The sequence below is a fragment of the Alosa alosa genome, chromosome 24 (assembly GCF_017589495.1).
Source record: "Alosa alosa isolate M-15738 ecotype Scorff River chromosome 24, AALO_Geno_1.1, whole genome shotgun sequence".
In the NCBI taxonomy this organism is placed as follows: domain Eukaryota; kingdom Metazoa; phylum Chordata; class Actinopteri; order Clupeiformes; family Clupeidae; genus Alosa; species Alosa alosa.
The window spans coordinates 6597663-6603362 of NC_063212.1; the positions used below are offsets into that span (position 1 = coordinate 6597663).

At 42.7% G+C, this 5700-nt stretch overlaps 1 long non-coding RNA gene across 1 annotated transcript; it reads right to left on the reverse strand.

Annotated features, from left to right (window-relative positions):
* Window positions 1-1711: 1711 nt before the first annotated feature.
* On the reverse strand, window positions 1712-2918 carry LOC125289569. Its single transcript, XR_007192652.1, has 4 exons — window positions 2486-2918; window positions 2154-2277; window positions 1957-2074; window positions 1712-1832 (listed from the first exon to the last, which is right to left on the reverse strand). It is a non-coding gene; the product is annotated as an uncharacterized LOC125289569 (long non-coding RNA).
* Between the last annotated feature and the right edge of the window lie 2782 nt (window positions 2919-5700).

Below are 5700 nucleotides of genomic sequence, written 5' to 3' on the forward strand. Positions count from 1 at the left end.
ATCGCAGGTGCAGTATTTAGCCCATGACTTCTGTGACGTTTTGTCAGTCAGTGACAGAAAACACGGCAGAGTTTTGATCAGGAGAGACGGGACTACTACTTATCGTTTTTTTTTTTTTTTTTTTTTTAGAACACCAGCGGTTGTATCGTTACAACATCAGTCAAAGACTGCATGCTCACGTCTTCTCGCCAGTTAGCTACGGTTAGTTGGCTAACTTTGAAGGCTGTGTAACAACATTTTGCAACTGTGTAAAACGATTTGTGCATGTGCAAAGACATTTCGTACCTGTAGAAATACTTTGTACATGTGTGAAAAAAATGTATGTGTATATGTGCAAAGACATTTCCCACCTGTAGAAATATTTTGTAGGCTACATCTGTGGAAAAAATTTGTACCTGTAGAAATATTTCGTGAGTCTCCTGCGCTGCCTACTGGTTAGGGCTTCAGGCTTGTAACCGAAGGGTTGCCAGTTCGATCCCCGACCAGTGGGAAAAATGTGGGCGGGGGAAGTGGTTGAGCACTGCTCTTCCATGCCCACATCCACGGCTGAAGTGCCCTTGAGCAAGGCACCTAACCCCTCACTGCTCCCCGAGCGCCGCTGTGGTTGCAGACAGCTCACTGCACCGGGATTAGTGTGTGCTTCACCTCACTGTGTGCTGTGTTTCACTAATTCACGGATTGGGTTAAAATGCAGAGACCAAACTTCCCTCACGGGGTCAAAAGAGTATATATACTTATACTCACTTAATCTCAAATGACCATGTCTGGGGAATGGAATGCCTGAAATAACATAATGCAAAGAGTTAATGCTGTAATGTTGATGGTGTTTTAGTTGTCATTTATTTCAGTAGCAAGCTGCAGCAGTAGGCCTAATGTTACCTGCCTACCTGGTTAATTACATGATTAAATTGCCAAATCAGATTCAAATGTCTTATATAACATGCAACATGAGAAACGAACTATGATTTGGAGACATTAACATTAATATCGCTATTCAGTTATTCTGAAACGCACAGATTCAGAATAGCATAACATCACCTACTAGCAAAGACATCACACGATCATGGTAGAATTCCTGCTAGCTACCCTGTGGTAGCCTAAGTTAAGTTATAATCTATCAGTCGCATTACACAGTCAATCTAAGACATTTTCTTTGTTTTGTGCATGTAATTTTTATAGTATTTATGAGTGTAGCCTACAGTGCCAAGAAATAAGCAAGAAAAAAAGGGAGACCACCGAATTCAGATTGCTAGACTTGTTGCTAAGCACACTGAAAGACCAGATGCACCATCAAAAATGTGACTAACCAAGTAACTCTGTTGGTTATTCTAATATTATAAATTATTGATATGCACACCCCTTGTTCATACATGTTCTTGGTAAAAACTGTACTAGTCACCCACCTGTGCCTTGTCTCCACATTGTTGCTGTCAAAAAAATGGCCTGTCTGGTGGTCGGCGGGAAGTGCTGATTGGTTGGTTGGCAACAGTAAGCAGCGTGCTGATTGGCTCTTCAGGAAAGCAGTCAAAAGAGGGTCAAAAATCTGTACTTTGAGTCTTGTAAATGAGTTTCGCAAGCTCGTAATTTCAGTTTTGCGTAGGAGACTGACTACAGTTTTTTAAAAAGTTTTTATTGAACTGTTTTTGTGAACGGCTTCCCACAAAAAAATACACCAGTGATCACAAGAGCAGGGATAGACAGTAGAAAAGGACTTCCTGTCCTGTCTGTCTTTTCTATCTCCGGTCCGATGCATTTTTCTTTTCTCCGTCTGCTTGCAAACCTTCTGGGTGTGTCTACCGCATCCAGCTCCTTCAACACATTCAGTAAATCATCTGGAATTGGGAAAGGCAGGGTCAGTCTTTGTCTTCTCTCTGGTCCAGCGTACGTGGCTCTCCTCAATTCCTCCGTAATGTTTTAAGCAAGTATATAGAACCTCACGACTAGAGAATCACACACCTTGAGGCTCCATTGGATAGATGGAGTCTGGCCATTTGATAAAATGTTTGCCCGTCTTTGAGCATGCACTGAGCAAGTACTCAGGTAGAGGTCCCTGGGTCTTGGAGATGTACCGAACCTGTGACAGCAGATAACACAAATTGTCAACATGAATAAAAGACAACTTAAAGAAAACTTAAAACACCCACAGTACTGACCTAGTCGTATTCCAAATGTCCAGGATACAGAGGCCAGCCAAGAAAGAGTTCAGCTGCCACACATCCTAGTGACCATATGTCAATGGTCTCACAGAAGGGCAGCCCAAGGATGATCTCTGGAGAACTGCAACCACAAAAGGGCCCTAATTACTGGGATGATCATGTTGTAGGACATTAGACCATTGTTAGCGTATCCCCCCTTTCTTCCTTGCCCTGTTTTACTTTGAAGCTTCACATTCTAATCTGAAAGCTTTCCTAAGAATGGGTTTAATAGTGTATCAGGTTAGAGCTTGACTAGGTTTCCTTTTTACTCAGTAGCCAGCAGGACTCACCAGTAGAACCGTGAATGCAGCACACAGCCTCAGACACATGCGTGGCTGAGCCGAAGTCAGTGACTTTAATGCGGTTGGGCTGGTAGATGGGGCACTAGCATGATGTTCTCCAGCTTGAGGTCTGTATGGATTATGCCCAGGCTTTTGAGCTTTGTCAGGGCCTTGGCTACCTGTTGTAGTATAGGCCTTACACATGCAAGCCTGAGTGGACTAAAATCTGTCTTTCATGAAATCGTAAAGCTCTGTCCCAGCATCTCAAAAACCAAACAGATATGGGATTTTTGCTGGAAGGACTTATGCCAGCGGACACAGGTAAATTTGTTGGTGTCCATGGAGAGCCTTTTCAGATTTCAGGCCTGTTAGGAAGAGAACAGTGGAGAATTGGCAACAAGATGGATAGATAAAATGAATGAAACTGAAATTGATGGTCTGCATGGTAAAATGGCCCATTCGGAAATATACCCTGGTGGCAACTAAGCCAGAGATGAAGGAAATGTTGGACTTTATGCTGAGCTTATCCCTTTTACAATGACTTCCCAAAAAGGCACACTTTGAGGATGCCATCAGTTCAATCATGCATACTTCAATTTGTCTTTGCCGGATATTTTTCAAGATTTCTCATTTGTGTCACACTTTTGGCCACCTTCGTGCCTTGACCAAGGAACTCTAACACCTCATAGCTACTAGACCTACAGGTGAGGATTTCGTGTTGGATTATCTGGTAGGCCCAACTACTAGGGCTGTCACTTTTGTGAAAAAATCCTGTTCGATTTTTGAGACATAAATGTTCATTGAATCGATTGTAAAATCGATTTTTCATGTCTAAAGACGTTTCCATTTTCAACGGCAAATATATGCTAATCCACAAACAACTAACAGGCATTAGGATGAACGTAAAGAGGGTGCTTGTAGACGCACAAGCCAGCAATATTTCTGATGATTTATTGGCGTTAAGTTTCGTGCACAATGACAAACAGGAGTGCAACATTCTCAAAAAACAATAAGCAGAGTGGACTGCCATAAAATCAGTGAAAATCATTACAGCAGGCTTTAACGTAGCTGTGTCTTTGTTTACGTCAACGTTTATGTCAAACAAATTTCGCCTACGTAGAACTCACGATTGCACAGTTTGTCATTCTCCATAGTTTGATATACCCAAAACCCGAAGTGCTTCCCCATCGAATTCCTCAAGTTATTAGGGCCGATCACTTGTCTCTCATGTCGCACAGGTTGATCGCGTTGTCCTCCATTTTTTGGCAAAACACAAGCAACACAGCAGCCAATTGAAACAGCGGTTTCCGGTGCGTAAAATTGGTGGGAATTTTCTTTTTAGCTTTCGCAACGCTTACTGCACTTTGGAATTCTTTATTTTATTTTTCTGCTTGTTTGTGATTTTTGTTACATCTATCTTTTTTATTTGTTTAATTTGTTTAAAATTAATAGTGTACATATTTGATTAAAATCGATTCCCTATTTTAGTTTTCGAAACTTGTGTTGGTTGGTCCAATCGATTGTGCAATCAATTTTCAAACGTAAAGTGACAGCCCTACCAACTACTCAACGTGGTGGAAGTGTAGTGGGTGATGGACTGTGCCGTGGTAGTAACTTCTTGTAAAATTGGATAAAAAAAAGTTAATTACTAAACAAATTGATGTGGTGTTTCAGTATGTCATCAGCCCTAATGAAATGTATGCCGTGGAACATGATTTCTATGTTTCTGCCACTTGGAAAAAGAATCCGCCACAGACTAACATAAACTTTTCAAGGCTAAGAAATGCTCCTCCGTCACATTTGCACGTGTTGAAGATGTGCATCATTTTTGCTGCAGACACGGTGCATACTCCAATTTCTGTTGCCCTGAATGCACGCCAGGCGGTTAAGGTTAGCGCTTGCGCACTATGAATTAACTGTGTACAGTTGGGGGTGGTACGTCGAGCCTGAAAGTAGGACACTCCCACCAAAGAAGAAGTTAAAAGCAGTCAATTTGAGAAGGGCTTCATCTCCAGCTCTATTTACATACAGCCTCTCTCCTCAGTCCTCCTGCTCATGCCCCGGAAATTGTTCAAAGCTCTATGTCATCGAGAATGTCTCATTTATCTAATTTCAACCAGAGGAGGTGAGAACGAGGAGAGAGGCGAAAGGGCCGATACATGAGGAAACACAAGAGCATCCTATGCGGAAGCTATTTCAGTCGGTTCCAGTTCATTAATCAGTTATTTTGACAGCCCTAGTTATCTTGCAATGTGTGTGCTGCTATGGTAATAGGTTTCCTGGTGTGTGTATACTTATTAAGCTAGCTAAACTGCCAGTCAGTGTGCTAGTGTGCTGTGCGTGCTCCCGCCCCCTAGTGGCATTCTAGATCTCACTTCCCTGCTTGTACTAATAAATATTGTTCTACTACTACTGCCTCTGTGTGTTGTCTGTGGCTCATGAGGATTCGGTTATTGTGGAAAATTAGTGGAAAAATTGTGGAAAAGTGCGATTTTGACAATAACGACGTGCGGTGAATTAGTCTAGACTATCCCACGGTCGGTTCTGACGTGAGGCGAGTAGGTCTAGTGGTAACTGACGAGGGGCTTTTTTTTTTTTTTTTGTGAATGAAGTTGTAGTAGTAGCCTGGTTGTTTGGGGAGATCAGCACTGTCTGGTTAAGTGGTAACGTTAATTAATGGCAAATTTGGGGAATTGTAAGTTTAGATCTCGACACAATTATCCAATCGTTTTCATATTAGGGCAGCTAGTTACAGGAGAACTCTCCCCATTTAGAGCGCGTCCGCGCTGGGTTCTGGCAACAGGAGTCTGGACCGGCGGGCACTGCCGCGGAGTAAGGCTCCATCGACTTTGGTTGGGATGGCTGGCATCTGACGGTATTGGCGAGTGTGCTTTCTTTTGTTCACTGATCCCCGGTTCTTGGACTCCGTCAGAAGCTAGGTCAGTTTAGTCGCGGGGGTAAATGTGTACGGGGATGCTCTGTGATTGGTTTGCTCTGCTGTGATAGCCGCGTTACACCTTGCTTGTTTGTTTGATTGGATGTTTTGTTGTGGATTGGGAGATCGAGTTGGTTGTGAGAGTATACTGATGGTCGTGAACAGGGTTGGCTGAGTTTGTGATTTTCCACTCATTGGTCGTGAAACCCTGTGAGTGTGGTATTATACTGGTAATGAGTGCATTGGATACGTTTTTGGATAGCAGTTCAAAATCATCTTGCCTGAAAAG